Consider the following 15,356-nt stretch of genomic DNA (forward strand, 5'->3'; position numbering starts at 1 on the left):
TTTTAAACAAAACACATAACGCAGCTGAGAGTTTATCTGTCAGCTTGTTAAAGTGAAGTTAAGCTTAAACTTGTTGCAGTCCCAATCATTAAGCAATCATTGACAAATCAGAAGGATCAGCTCTCTGGATTTTACCTTTTAATATTCACACTACATATTTCCTATCTTGTCTTTGTCTCGTATTCCCTCGTATTTCAGTAAAACAGTTAAACTGGATGACATGACATTCTGAAATAGTAAAGGAAGAATGATGCTTTCCACTGTCTTAGCATACATTTCCACCTCAAAGTGAGAAGTTAAGGTATCTTGGTATAGTATTCAATAAAAAAATGACAGAACGGGGTGTGAGATGGCCAGACTGGTTGATGCTTATTAGCAATAATGAGAGCATTGCACTCAACTCTCAATATACTGGTCTATCTAGATTTCATCACTTGCTCTGATTCAAACCAGACAGAAAGAGTTTGTGGATTTAAGAAGCTGAAATTATTCTGTAAAGTTACTGGGCTCTGCCTTTAAAAAAGTAGGTGTCTGTCATTCCAGAGGTGCACTTAGCAGAACCACTGCTCTTCTCATTGAAAGGCTTCAGCTGACGTTGAAAAGATTTAAGTAAACACAAGCAACAGGGTTTAGAACTTCTGACAATAATGAGTTCAGGGTTGCAAGGAAGAATTTTAAAAAAATATAGAACAATTGATGAATGCTTAACATTCAACCATTTATCAGCAGGCATCATTAGGACTGCTTATCCACAGAAAATGGAAAGAACATCCTTAGGTTCATTACTTAAAGATGTTAAACAGAAAAAAAACTCACTATTTTTGCACCTACCTGGTTAGAGGCTGATCATTTGCATGAACCAACCACATGCCTGCTTTCCTTGCACATCTATTTTTATTGTACTGCCTTCCAAAACACAACGTGAAAAGGTATTTCCAGTCTGCTTGATGAACAGCAACACCTGTTAGAGAAACCCACTCGTTTGGCAGGGAAAGCATAGCAGCATGGACTGAGTTATGGTTGGCTTCATTCATTACAAAGCAACCGCAGAAAACAGGTGCCACATTTTCTAGCTTTTGATTATTTCTCACAATAAAACAGTTCAAATTGTGCTTTTTTTCTCTTTATAACCTCTTGGGTTATTTTCAATTGTGAGGGCAGGAATTTTTTATATTGGAAATTATACCTTAACAAACAGTTCTGTATTATGTAATCAAAACTCCAGTTTGCTGCAATGGATGTGAATATAGGTGGCAAAAAATAGAGATGGAGACTCAAGTCGAAAACTTGCTTCTGAATGGCACTCAGACAAAACCAAACACTTCAGACTAAATTACACTTGAGTTCTCAAGACATAAGTCTCATTAACAATATAATGTAATCAAAGTAGCAAGTAAGCTACTTATCTGAAGGCATGGGTTAACCCATGCCTTCAGATAAGTAGCGTAAAAAAAAAATACAATTAACCTCTAATGTCACGATTTATCTACTTTAGTTATATTTGACTGACTTAGAGTATTGTTGCTTTGTCTGTTATATTCTGTCAATACAATTATCCAGATGGCCTGTTAGTTACTTAAAGGTATAGAGGAGGATGTTATTTTTCCGGGTGGATCACCTAATAAGGTGGTCCTCCTAATTCTCAATTATTCTGGTGAAATGTTTACGTAAGGCTGTTGACATGCTCATCCCCAGTTAGCTATCCTTTTCTGCGTCTGTTGGGCCCACAGGATTGTTTGCTGAGCTGTGTTAGGGTTTCTCTTACCTTTCCTCCTCAGAGTCTCCAGCCCAGAAAAGCCTCCAGCTGGTTCCAATTGGACGCAATCAGGGAGCAGTATTTAGAGGAGTGGATTTCCTGGGACGGACGCCAGTCGGTTAATTTCCACACAGTGGTAACTTACCTGCTCTCCTAAGACAGAACTTTGTGCTTAGACTCAAGCTTACCTCCTTGTCCTCCTTCTCTCCTAGAAGCCTTGCAGTCTCCAAGCCGGTTCTCCACTCAGTCCTCCTGGATCCATCCTTGATTGCTCACCTGCCTGTCCACCCTCTGGAGCTCTCAAGCCAAAGCCTGGCACCTCAGCCAAACTCAATCTCTGTGGGCTCATCCAACCTCCCCTCCATCTGCTCCGCTCTCCAAGGATCTGTAAGGAGTTAGCATCTTTTCTTAATTACTCAGTTCCCCAGCCTGAATCTAACTGATCTCTCTCCCCGTGCAGTTCCTGACTAAGCCGCTGTTTCCCGAACCTCTACGCCGGTCCAAACAATCTCTCTGTTAAACTTCTCAATAAACATTCTAAACCGCTTCCTGACTCGTATTGTGTCTGCGCCAGAGTCTACTCTAGAATCATGTCAGCGTCACTTTCAGGCATATATGTGTGGTGACAAACGGTTTCAGCCAGTCATTGAAGCTCGCCTGTCTCACCGCGATTCTTCGAAAATGGCAGAGGGTCGTGAGAGAAAAAGTGTCTGCAAAGCGTTACCAGTGGTCAGTCTGACATAGTGGAAAAATTGTAAATCTTCTTTTGGAAAGTAAGCTTGTATGAGCGATGCAAACAGCAACTTGTAAACAGAGTGTGCAAGATGATAAATGGGCTTGTGCACGCTCTCGCATGTGTTTAATATATGTTCCCTCGCAGGAGCGGGTATAGGGTTGTGCATGTGCTTTTTTTTTTTTAAGTGGAGAGGGCTTTTAAATGAGTGATAATCCTCCGGTATACCTTTAATATACATCTAATCACCTTACCTTTAAGTTATTTCAAAATAATATCAACGCAGAGCAGGGTGCCTCCAAACACGTAGCTGATTTTGAGTAGTTTAATTAGTGATTCATAACTTAGGGGATGTTAGTGTATGCCACACCAAAGACCAAACTCATGTCCATCTAATCAAAAAAATTGAATAACCTCGTATTTTAGTAACTTCTTGCATTGTTATTCATTCTGGTTTGATTGACTTTAATTTTACTACTATGATTGAACTCCAAATAGGGTTTTTTTTTGTTTTTAAGCAAGTGTCAACTACAAAGCCTTAAATAGATGTTTCAAGTTTGAGCCTCAAGAGGCAGCGTGCAAGAGCTCCATAGCCAAGGATCTTGGCATTTATTTAGGTGCCATTTTTTTTTTGTACAAAAACACTTTGTACTTTCCACTATTGTGGAGATAAATAAAAAATTAGATTAAGCCACTGGTGAAGTATCAAGTCTGAGGATCCTCACTTAAAACTGCTCCGGTTTCCTTATTTAACAACTTAACTCTCATAGATACCTTTAAGCACCATCAATTTGCTGTACTATTGATATATATGATAATAAATCTAGGGTTGCATTTGGGGTAAAGGATAACAAAGAGAACTCAAACGTTTAGCCGGACACAAAAGATGAACATTCAATTGTTTGTGTTTATAAATAGGCAGGAAGTCACCAGCAGCGAGATCAGGAACCACTTCTCCATTTCTATGGGAGAAAGCAGATGCTGGATTTTTGCTCCTCAGTATATCAGGTTGTTAGGAATCTGTCACCATAAGACAGAAACTTATGTGAAACCTTTAAAGGAGAAACAGCCTACAGGATCTGACATTCTGGTTTTACTGTAACTTGGGCTTACATGGTGAAATGAAACAAGGTGGAACACCAGGAGGAAGGTTCATGCGAACAGATCCAGGGGTTATGCAGGAGACGGTAGTCAGGAAGCAGAAACAAGGTTGATGACCAGTGATCAGCCCCGTCCAGGAAATACTGGACGGGGCCGCCTTCACAGCTGCTTTTTGTATCTCTGCTTCTGTCTCCTTGAACCCCAGTCGCCCTCAGCAGATGGCCGCTCACACTGAGCCTGGTTCTGCTGGAGGTTTCTTCCTGTTAAAAGGGAGTTTTTCCTCTCCACTGTCGCTACAAGCATGCTTAGTGTGAGGGAATGTATTTGAGTCAATGAGTCAATGCAATCAACTTGTTTTCCTTAGATAGAAAACTCTAGATCAATTTGACTGTATGATCTGGTTGAACTGTAAAGTGCCTTCAGATGACATGTGTTGTGAATTTGGCTCTATATAAATAAACTGAATTGAATTGAATTGAATTGATCAGAACCCAGGAGAATACCCATTATGGGAAAATGAGAGCAGGGAAACCCAGGAGGCAGAGAAGGAAGACACATGAACATTTACTCACAAAAGGCTTTTGATAATTTGTCTCTCTTTTTCGACCAGAGCTGTAGATAAATCCACTTTAACAGGTGTAGTGATTATGACCTAACTTGGAATTTCCGTTAAAGATTTGAGGCTTGACTTTTACGTATCCCTCCAGAACCTTATTTAAACTTGCCCTTTAAAACAGGACTTGTGACGTGAGACTTCATTATCACTTGGCATGAAAGACTTGATCGATGAGACCTGATCAATGCCCTAAATTGGTCTTGTGTTGAAAGACCTGTGAGCTAAATTTCCTCTTAAACATCTAACTCATGACTTGAGCCGTGTTATGCACTTGTCACTCAACCATTTACAGTAAGCCTTCATTTAAACTTTTAACTGAAGGACTTGATGCATATATTTGTTCTTAAAAAACTAAGCCATGACTTGGATCTGACCCTAAGACACATGACTTGCAATATATAAGCTTATAAGACTTTTATATAATATATAGACTTTTCAAAGCTTTTCAACAATGTCTTTAATATGTTTTGACGAGATTTGCATAGAAGATGTTAAACAGCTTAAAAACACTGTTTTTGTAATGGTAGAAAGAATGCCTTCAGATAAAAATCTCTGAAGTGTGTGAATAAATAAAGAGACACTTAGGCATTTTGAACCTTGGCTTGATGCAGTCAGTGTCGTTCTTTTCACTGAGGCCAGCTGTGATAATTTTATACGATTCAGGAGGGATAATATCTATTCCATCCCCTCCTCATCTCTGCATGACAGGCTACTGAAAGGTATATTTTTGACTCCGCAGGAAATGGCACTCTTTTTGAAAGGTGTTTGTGTATATCTGTTGGGATTATTTACACTTTTTAGTTAAAAAAAAAAAAAGAAAAAAAAAAGAAAAAAAGTTTTGAGCACTGAAATAAAACATGGCTTTGTTTGTTTAAAGCTGCCACTGCGGCAGGGGTTAAAGTCTGGCAACAGATAACAGGCTTGCTTGCGGTGACGCTCTGATGGCAGTGCAGAGTCTCAGTCTATTCCTATAGGTTTCTGTGTTTATTGCTAAAATTAGCAAGATCTCACATTTAAGGTAGACCAGCTAGGTGATGTTCACAGGGTTGACTGACAGTGTAAATTTGAGGCTTTGGTGGGATACAGGGAAGAGTTTCATTTGTTCAAGTAACTTTAGCTCCAGTGATGGAGGTACTAAAGCAAAGACGGATTGGCTCAGTGGTCTGCACTGCACCCAGTTAGATCTGATTTGATTACATTAGCATTTTTGTAGGAATCAGTATTTCTCTTTTTCTGTTCGATGAACCGAGTGCATTGCAAATTTAACTCAAGTGGTGTATTGTTTCTGCAATGGTTTGATAGGGGCTGAAATGATCATGGTGCTTATTAGAAGTGTGGGTTGTTTGTGTTCTCTGAGCAGATCGGATAACTTTACCACATACTAACAAGGGCCCTTCTTTTGATATGTGATTTCTTGAATTTTCCCAGAAGAAAACTGTGTGAGAACTTCATTCTTCACTCACTCTGTGCTCCCATTTAATCCTGTTCAGAATCAAAGAAGCTTGTTTTAGCAGACAATGAGGTGAGCATGGGAACACCTGGGACAGAACATACCGTAAGTCTGTCTCGGAACCAGCACACAGACACAGGAAATGGTCTCTTGCATACATCGTCTTTCACACCTAAGTACAGCCCTTGGATAAGAATTACTAAAATTGTTAGTAAAAAAAAATAAGGGTGGTTTTATGTCTGGTGAAACCTTTCTCTATCAGTTAATTTATCTCATATTTCACATTATTAAAGACCCATATTAAGAAATCTTTTTTTTTTTTAGTTTTTTAGCAAAGGGCACCATGTTTTTATATAAATCATCCTGGTATTTAAAAGATTAACCCCATCTGATCTAAGAAGGAACTTTTAGTTAATGTCTCAGTTCTTTTATTTCTTTCAGCCAAACAGCTGGCTTGCAGTTAGTCTTTATGGTCATTGTTGAATCCATTCTTTCCTGTAGTTCTCAGGCAGTTAGCTTTAAAAATGTATTTGATTTCTTTACCATTTTGCTTGTTAAGCATGGTGTCAATGTATCTCAGAAGGCTTGTTTTTCATAGTTCCAGACTTGGAAAAAAAAACTGACTGGAGGTTGAGAGATCAAATAATGGGTGCGTAGCTGTTTTTAATAGAAATAGCCTGAAGTGAGAAGATCCAAATAAAAATCATGTTCTTTTGTCTTTCTAGTTTTTAAAGAGAGATTTTAAGAAAGGTCCCAGAGCATCTATGTTAAATCATACATCTAACACATGGACTAAAACTGTGTTGTAATGTAACTGCAAAATAAATATTCGTAAATATTAGGTCATAGTTACTAAAAACTAGGGTATTCAAATGCTTGTACACCATGCCCACTCTGTCACATCCAGGTCTTTGAGCACTTTTTTTGTTCTTTTTTTTTTTTTCAATTAAACAATTTGTGATTCTTTTATGGTTGCATGCTTCTTACAGTCTCGATGGCATGAGTAGTTGTCATTATTTGTTTTTGCTCCTCTTTGCATTGACTGCTCCATCTAAGATGACCTATGGCTGCAGATTAAAGTCCCGAATCCTGTCAAATCTATTCTGTCTTTGGTGTTGTGTACTTCAATCCTCACTTCAGAGAACTCATCACAGGAGGAGGAAGAGGGATCAAAAAGTGAACTCCCTCCTGTAGTGGTCCTCAGCTCGAAATACTTTGCTATATTGGCAGGAGGCAGTCATCCTGAGCCAAGAAATCCACTGAGTTAAGCTTTGCCCACCGTCTCCTCATGGCGTCCAGGATTTACTCCCCCTGATTTTACCTCCTTAATAAAAAACAGAGAGCAAGTTCTGCTTGGTGTTTATATAAAATGATTTTTTTTTTTAAATCTTTTTTTATTATTATGCTTGCTTCAGATTCTGTAGATATTACATTGATCTACATTGAGTTATGCTCATAAATCTGTCAGTTTGGTAACATTTGTTTTCGACAGCTCGGCCTTTTAAGAACAATACCATTAAAAGGATTCACAGTGAGATTTGGGGCTTGAAGCAAATCAGGAGTGACTGGGTATTGCTTCATAAGATGTATTTGAGTTAAAAGAAACTTGTAACATGAAAATTTAGCCATGTTACCGTAGCAAATCAATCAAGTATAATTTAGTTATCCTTTTCTGCCCATTTACTAAGTAAACTTGCCAATGCCTTAATTATCTTAGATACAGATTTAAAATATATAGCTTCTTTTAATAAATGATTACTGAAAATTTTAAATCTGCTTTAATAATATTATTAATAACAACAATTAATTTTTGGTCTATGGGGTATAAACCAAACCTTTTTACTGGACCTCTGATGGTTGGGATTTCCTACGAAGCGGCTAGATATGGTTTGTCTTGTACCGGCTCTGCGTATGTACAGTCAAAGCTAATACAAGGTTATGAATTCTATATTTCTTTAAAGATGTTTTTTGGCTCATGTGAGAAAAACTTCTCTAAACTCGACAAAATTTTTTTAGATAAAACCAATCCTTTACTTCTACTTACCTTTATATGTTTTTCAAATTCATTTGTCTTCCTCTGATCCAAAGCATTTACACTAATCACATCTTCAAACTTTATCATTCAAGGTTTTACAGAACAATCAAGACAGATCAGTGTTTGCTTTGACTGGTTCTTACTGTATTTACTGTATTTTTCAAGATCATGTAAACTGGCCTGCAAAAAAATAAATAATTAAAAAATAAAAATATGTAGGTACAAATCTGAGGTTTGCGTGTTTTGCTACAGTATGATTCCTGCATCCAGAAAAGGTTTTTACTTGTTTCATGTCTAAACAGCTGAGGGTGTGCTCTACAGTGCAGCTTAGCAAGCCCTAATGTTTGTTCAGTAGTACATCCAAGAGAACAAAGCTCTCCTTGAGGCTGCTGCCTGCAACTTTGCCAATCAAAATTGACAGACAGGAACTAATTCCACTTCACTGCCCATATATTCCATATATACCAGAGGAATTATCCTTTCATAATTTGCATGTATGCAGGTGTGCGTACTGCATATCTATGAAGTTACCCATCAGCTTTGAAAATATGACAAAGAATACATAAGAACATAACAGCATAGAGCAGTCATTACATGAGCTAATGCAATATCAGGCTTCTAGATGTATTGAAATGTGTCTATGATTCCTAAATATGATTACAATCCTTGAAGAACATTGCCAGAGAGAGAAATGACATGCAAGTTTTTTATGTGATGATGCCTAAAGGAAAGGTTCAGTAAAATTTTCAGCCTCCTAGGACCCTGTTTGGATCATTATTTATCAAAAATGTGAATGATTTGACTTAGTAAAAGATCACATGCATTAGTTACACAAAAATTATTGCCAGTATGGTATAAGATACCACCTTAAGTTGACTTTGAAAACATAAATCAGACTCATTCCATTTAGGTTGACCCCGTACTTCCCCTCAATAATCACTCACAACATGCTGGTTGGCAGGACTGATGCAGGCTTACTTACAGAACCTAAAATATGGATTCCTCCAAATGGGACCCTGCCCATGAGGATCAAATGCCAGCCAAACATTTTCCGCTCACTGCTTTAACACAATGACAAGGCCAAAGCTTGAGGTCAGCAAGTTCCAAACGAGGTTTAAAAAGTTGGCTTTAGGGTAATTTCACATCCAAATACAAGAGAAACGCATCAGCAAACAAATAAAACATTAAAATACTAAACTCATCCAACCCTTTATTTTCTGGAGCTTTTTACAGGACTTTACCTGTGTAGGCTGGAGCCAGTCCCAGCTGGCATCTGTTTTGGGCTGGCTTCAAAGGTTGCGAGTGCCAAGATGGAACACAAGCACGCTACAGGGGTGGTTCAGCTTTAGCTAAAATGTTCAAACTGCACGAAGAAGCTGAATTAGAAAGGAGGATTAATACCCTCAGGGGGCAACAACACTCAGGGACCCAATCTTAATTATATCAAATCGACAAAATGATAATCACCAGTATATTTACCATGGACAAATGAACTGTTTATTGGATCAGAAAAAAACACTTTACTTGATTGAAACCTGATATTTAAGAAGGGGATTAAGAACAGCAAGGTTTCCTTAATTATTCTATGGGCTTATTCAGCTTGATTATAGTTGGTATTTATACCTCTTTGAACTTTCTCTAATTTTTCCAAGTCAGAACTGTTAACTTTCATTTATTCACTCTATTTTGTATTGTAACAGACTGGCTCAAAGTAAGGAAATTTGTTGCTTAGCTTATATTCAGCCTGCCCTTGTCAGTAGTGTGTAGGTCTTTTTTTTTTTTCTTTTTTACCCAGTTTTATCTTTACACCACGGTTGGTCAAGGGGGGATTGGGGGCATCTGAGAAGATCTTTTTTTATTTTTTTTTTAATATATTAAATATGATTGGTGGAATTTATGCTTAGATTATGACTGGGCCATTATTACAGATAGATTTGCTACTTTTGGTTGTAATATGTGTTACGTTCAAAAATGTAGGTTCATAAAAGAGAAACTGAGTCTGCACAGAATAGGGATTTTTGGCCTCTGCAGAGGGAGAGAGCCACGTTCAGCCACATCTGCTCTCTCATGGGTTTCCTCAGCAGAAGCCTTTTTATTAGCAGATCATAACACATGGGGTGGGTTACAGAATAGTGTTCTTTTGACAAGGCAATTGATCAGGTCATAGGACAAAATGCTCCTTCTGTGTGAAACACAAAATAGAGTGGTCTCCTGATAACTGTGATTATCCTTGCACAAACATCAGCAATTTTCTACCACCGTTGCATGACAGTTTGCAGTAAACAGAGTGAAGCATCTCATTTCTTCAATGTTCTATATGTACACACATTAACTTTATAATCATCATTGAATAAACCTGACAATATGTTTGAGTGTTTGTGTGGTATACTCTGTATATTCAATTCAGCGCTGTTAGCTACTGTCGTGAATAACTTAAAAGGATAGTGGACAATTTTCTTTTGTCGGGTAGATCGTCAAAATAAGTGGTCCTCCTAATTGTCAATCATTCTGCTGATATGTTTAGATAAGGCCATCCTATGTGCTCGTCCCCATTTCAGACAGTGGAAAAATGACAAGTCTTCTTTGGGAAAATAAGCTTGTACAGTATGAGCGATGCAAACCGCAACTTTTACACAAAGCGTGCACAAGGAGAAATGGGCTTGTGCACTCTCTCGCACAAGTTTACTAGGCGTTCCCTCTCGGAGTGGGTACAATGTTTTGCATTGTCTTTTAAAAAATTAGCTAAAATCCTCCACTATACCCTTAACTTTCTCCTTTTATGTACTGCACTGCATAGCCACTGCTTTTTTTTTATATAGAAGAACTATTGTACAACGGGGGGGAAATCTTGTGTACAAGCAGTAAAGTTGAACCATAACAAAGGTTATAGCTTTTGTGCAACTAACTGTATTTCCCCTCTTTCATCATAAGGACTGGATAACTACTGTAGATCAGGGCTTATCTGTTTACCTGCATTTCTCTCATTGAAGTTACTACTGCTTTTAACTCTCTAACTTTTTCTCTATCATAGAAAATAGTCCTGTGTAAGCATTTTATTGTGTGTGCCCTCAGATCATCAGATAGGAGATGAAATTGGCTCAGTATCAATAGCTAAGTAATCTGACTTTCAATAACAAACTGAGTTTGACTTTACATTGCTTTAATTTTGACCATACAGTGTTTATGTTTAGATAAACTGCGAGGTGTACATGCAGCTAACTTTGATTCTTTCTGTATAATTACATTGAAATAACATTTTTTAAGTGCTTTGGAATGATATTTGTTGTTAGATTGTACTTTATGAGTAAACAGAATTTAACAGAAGGGAATTAAACAGTAAAACTTAATTTTTCCAATTACATTGTTTGTACATCAGTGTTATCTAGTAAAAAAAAAACATAAAATATCTTTCAGCTAAAATTGTTGAGAGCTGAATCTCTTTCTCTAATTTAAGACACTGATCTCGTGTGTTTTTAAGTTTGTGCACACATTGGTGTTTGGAGATTGAATCATTGAATCCTGAAAGTTCCCTCACTGCTTAGAAAATGTAATCAAGACTGAGAAGCATGTTAATGAAGAGGCAATCATGGGGTGAGTGCATTTTCCTGTCTGGTCTCTCTCTGTGGTATTGACATAACTGAAGTGTACAATCTTACACAACGTATTTTAATGTATCATTCTATTCTATACTTGATTATCTATGATGTTTTATATTAAAAAGACAGCAAAACATATACATGGAAATACTGGGGGGGAGGTCGAGTATGAATGATGCATACATACAAGTGAAGTAGTGGGTATAGAGTTGTTTATTCTGTACACATTTCAGAGTTGTTCTCAACGGCGTTTAAAAAAATGAAAAACAAGGGACCCGATTTATTCCAAATGAAGTTTTGAGAGCATTGATTTGTCAAACCCACAACATGACAATGCACTCAGACCTCATGACTTTTTAAAGCCGTGAGATCATGCACTTCTTCAGAGCAGAAGTGCTACACAAACTTGGATGTGATTCTTTGTCGAGGTTTTGCTTCTTAAAATGTGGGTTATGAAATCACCCAGAGGACAGGGCTTAAAGGACCTTCTCCCACTTTAAAAGTGGGACTGATTAACATTGTATTGCCCAAAGGTGTATGTTTTCAAAGTGTCAAAGCAGAAGTAGGGCAGATCCAAAGGGGCTTGGTGGCAGGGCAGAGTTGCTGCCTGGATGATGAGCTGATAATTAGTTTAGAAACATCAACAATATGAACAAGGTACTATGTAATAATTTTAAACAAATAAATCGATTCTCTTCTTTAAGCTATTTAAAGTATTATACATGGGAGTTTCAGGATGGCTAACCAAATAATGGGCTGTTTATCCTCGTAATTGTTTTGTGTGGCAACAACCACAGTTCATGAAGGGCAAAACATTTTTTTTGACCAATACCAACCCTTTTGGTCCTTACTTTAAATAACAACAAGAACAAAAAAAATAAAAAATACAGGACCTCAAATAGTCAGAATAATAGGTGTGCTAAAACAAAATGTGTCATTTCTATGCCTTAAGCCTAGCTGGAAACAGAAATTGCTTTTTATTTAGAAGTAACTTGACTACTGCTTAATTACAGTTATTATTTTCTGGATTTAAGGAGGAAACTATAAACCCACCAAATCCATGAAACTGCCCCTTTAAAGTGGCACTATGACTTTACAAAGCTTACTCTGGATGCATACAAACATGTTCTAATTCCATTTTGGCGCCATCTTAGCATGGTATACTGGATTTCTTTGTTTTACCCTTTGGCTTGATCTATCTATTATTAAGCTTAAAATATTTTGTTATTTTCCATAACAACACCACTTGACTAGAGGTACTACATTCCTTATGCATAGTAAACAAGAAGTAATGTACCCAAGCAAGTCAACATTTTACAGCAGAGGTGTAAAAAGGAAAATGAAATTCTAAAAGTGAGTCTAAACAAACACAAAAGAAAAAAGGATGCACAGAGAGAGAAGATATAAGTAGCATTCAGAGCACAACATGATTTTTTTTATTTTTTTTATTAAACTGAGCTAAATTAATGAAAACCTGAGTACAGCCAACAGTTGGTGATGGTGTACAAAAATGTTTTTCTTTGCTGAGTGCTTTCGGTGGAAAAACTATTTAAAGGCTCAAATAAGACAAAGTAAACCCTATCAGAATGAACAGTTGGCATTATATTTGTAAAATTTGCCTATAAAATTTTGCAATTTAAAAAAATAAACTAAGACTCTTTTTCTTCAGGGGTTAAATCTGTGTCCTTTTTGTCCATCTCTAAACTTTTAAAATAAGAAAAGTGTGATACATAAAATCCTGTCTCATCTGAGTAGAATGGTGCCATGAAATACATCTTTCCCCTTTACAGATTTCCTTCTGGTTTCGTTCAGTTCCTTGTCAAGTTCCAGATCATCAACTTTTAATATCATAGATAACAACAATGCATAGAGATGCGCCTCTGCATTCTTCTCTCCCTTTTTTGACATACAGATTCTTTTTAAGCTACAGCATATTTTTCAAGCTTACAGTGATTTCTCAGTGGGATGACTTCTCTGCAGAGACTGGAAGCCAACATCTCCTTCAATAACACCAAAAGTGCTGTAACGTTTAAATGAGCTGCATATATTAAGATTTACAACTGTAAATGTGGTAGCGGATAAAACTGTTGTCAGCAGGCCAGATAGAATAAATTGAACATGCAAAGGAAATACAAATCAAAACATGATTGGCTTTTCAAAATGTCTACCAGGATACTTGTTGTTATATAGCCCATTTAGATTAATGCAGAGGGTATTCTTCCCAAGATGCACAGCAGAGTGTTAGACAAAAATGTCTGACCACGTAATTTCTTTCAGACTCATGTTTTCTTATGATAAAAATTGACTAACATGTAATGCTTAGACAGAGAAGTTAAACACATTTTCTTTACACATTACAGTAAACACATTACAGTAAAGAAATGCACATCTTTATTTTTTTATATATGTGTTTAAAAAATAGTGACATAGTTGTCAATTTGTTGCTTCTACGGCTTAGGTTCAGTAATCATTATAGTACATTCTTGTTAATCAACCTGCAAGAAAAAACCGAGGAGCAAATAATATGCACCCTTTTTTTTTACTCTAAGCTGTCAATCTGGTCAATATCATAAAAGCACTTTAATATTCAGCAGGTTAAGTTGTGGATGTTTTATTTTGTTTCTAAAACCTAGAGTTTCTCACATAGCCTATTTTCTATGTGGTGTGTCATTAATATGACAAACAGGTATACCCACACCATTCATGTAAAAAAAAAACAAATCAATTTCCCTGCCCATAATATGTCATAAATCAAACCCATAACAATTGCCTTTCAGCAACTGTTCAGCAGTGCATCTGACTAAAAGAGATGGCTATGTGCACGCACACATCTCTCCTCTGACAGAATCTGATGCTGACATATGAGATCAGGGCTGGAGCTCATAAGCTGAGCCGACCTCAGAAGCATGCTTGTGTTTATGTTCTTCTCTTTTCATCTGCTTTTTCCACTCAGCTCTGGGAATTTTATGATGCACGAGAGCAGCTTGAGAGAGTTACATTTTAAGTCTGTTCATCCTCCAACCCTCACAGGACCCTATTCAAAATTAAATACTTCACTGTCTCTTCCACTGTCACTGACACTGATTTATAGCACACAAGACACGCTGCTTGTTTTATATTCTTCCAGTTAATTTTATGCTCACTGGTGTATTAGACTGTGTGAACAGACAAGGGTCCTGGGTAGAACAGTTAGTTCCCAGTCAGTTCAGAGAAAGCCATATTGAAGGTGATAACTTCAACACAGCAGCTGGCCAAAAGTCTTTAATAAACTTCAGGACAGTGCCTTTCACCCATAGACTGCTGTAGTTAGGCACTAGCTCCACCATGACCCTGACAGGTTTAGCAGAAGATGGATGTATGGATGTATGGATGGATGGATGGATGGATGGATGGATGGATGGATGGATGGATGGATGGACGGACGGACGGATTGGTTTGCACATTTCTGGACTGAGATGCCTGATGTTTTCCAGGTATCCATTGGAGCCATTTTCTTGTGTGGGTGCTACTACACCCAGTGCTCCAAGGACCACAGGCACCACAGACTTTAACAACTTTTATTGTAATTTTGTATTCACAGAGTGTAAACAAAATTAAATTTCATTTTGTACAGCTTTCATAACATTTTCTTGTTGTGCAGCATGGATCAAATATAAAAAACAGAAGTTCAGAGCGTTACATATATATGGGTCAAATATGCAGTGTTTTGGTTTGGTGTTGTAAGTGTAATGCAGAGTCTGTGATATGATGTGGAGTTTTCTCAACAGTTCAGCAGTCTAATTGCAGTAGGGAATAAGCTGTTTCGGAATCTGCTGGACCTACAGTGACGTTGGATGTAGGAGTTTGCCCTCAAATTGAAGGATTGACAGTTCAAGCCCTGACTCCGACTTTCAGTGTCGTTGTGTCCTTGGGCAAGACACTTCACCTGCATTGTCTACTGATGGTGGTCAGAGGGCCCGGTGGCGCCAGTGTACGGCAGCCCTGCTTCTGTCAGTGAGCCCCAGGGCAGCTGTGGCTACAATGTAGCTTGCCCCCATCAGTGTGTGAGTGTGTGCGTGAATGGGTGAAT

At 37.6% G+C, this 15,356-nt stretch overlaps 1 long non-coding RNA gene across 1 annotated transcript; it reads left to right on the forward strand.

The window, feature by feature from the left end:
* The first annotated feature begins 251 nt into the window (after positions 1 to 251).
* On the forward strand, positions 252 to 2,302 carry LOC107102291. The gene is made up of 3 exons (XR_001482123.1): positions 252 to 1,892; positions 1,969 to 2,143; positions 2,217 to 2,302. It is a non-coding gene; the product is annotated as an uncharacterized LOC107102291 (long non-coding RNA).
* The last annotated feature ends 13,054 nt before the right edge of the window (positions 2,303 to 15,356 follow it).

The sequence above is a fragment of the Cyprinodon variegatus genome, unplaced genomic scaffold (assembly GCF_000732505.1).
Source record: "Cyprinodon variegatus isolate N-32 unplaced genomic scaffold, C_variegatus-1.0 Scaffold32, whole genome shotgun sequence".
In the NCBI taxonomy this organism is placed as follows: Eukaryota; Metazoa; Chordata; class Actinopteri; order Cyprinodontiformes; family Cyprinodontidae; genus Cyprinodon; species Cyprinodon variegatus.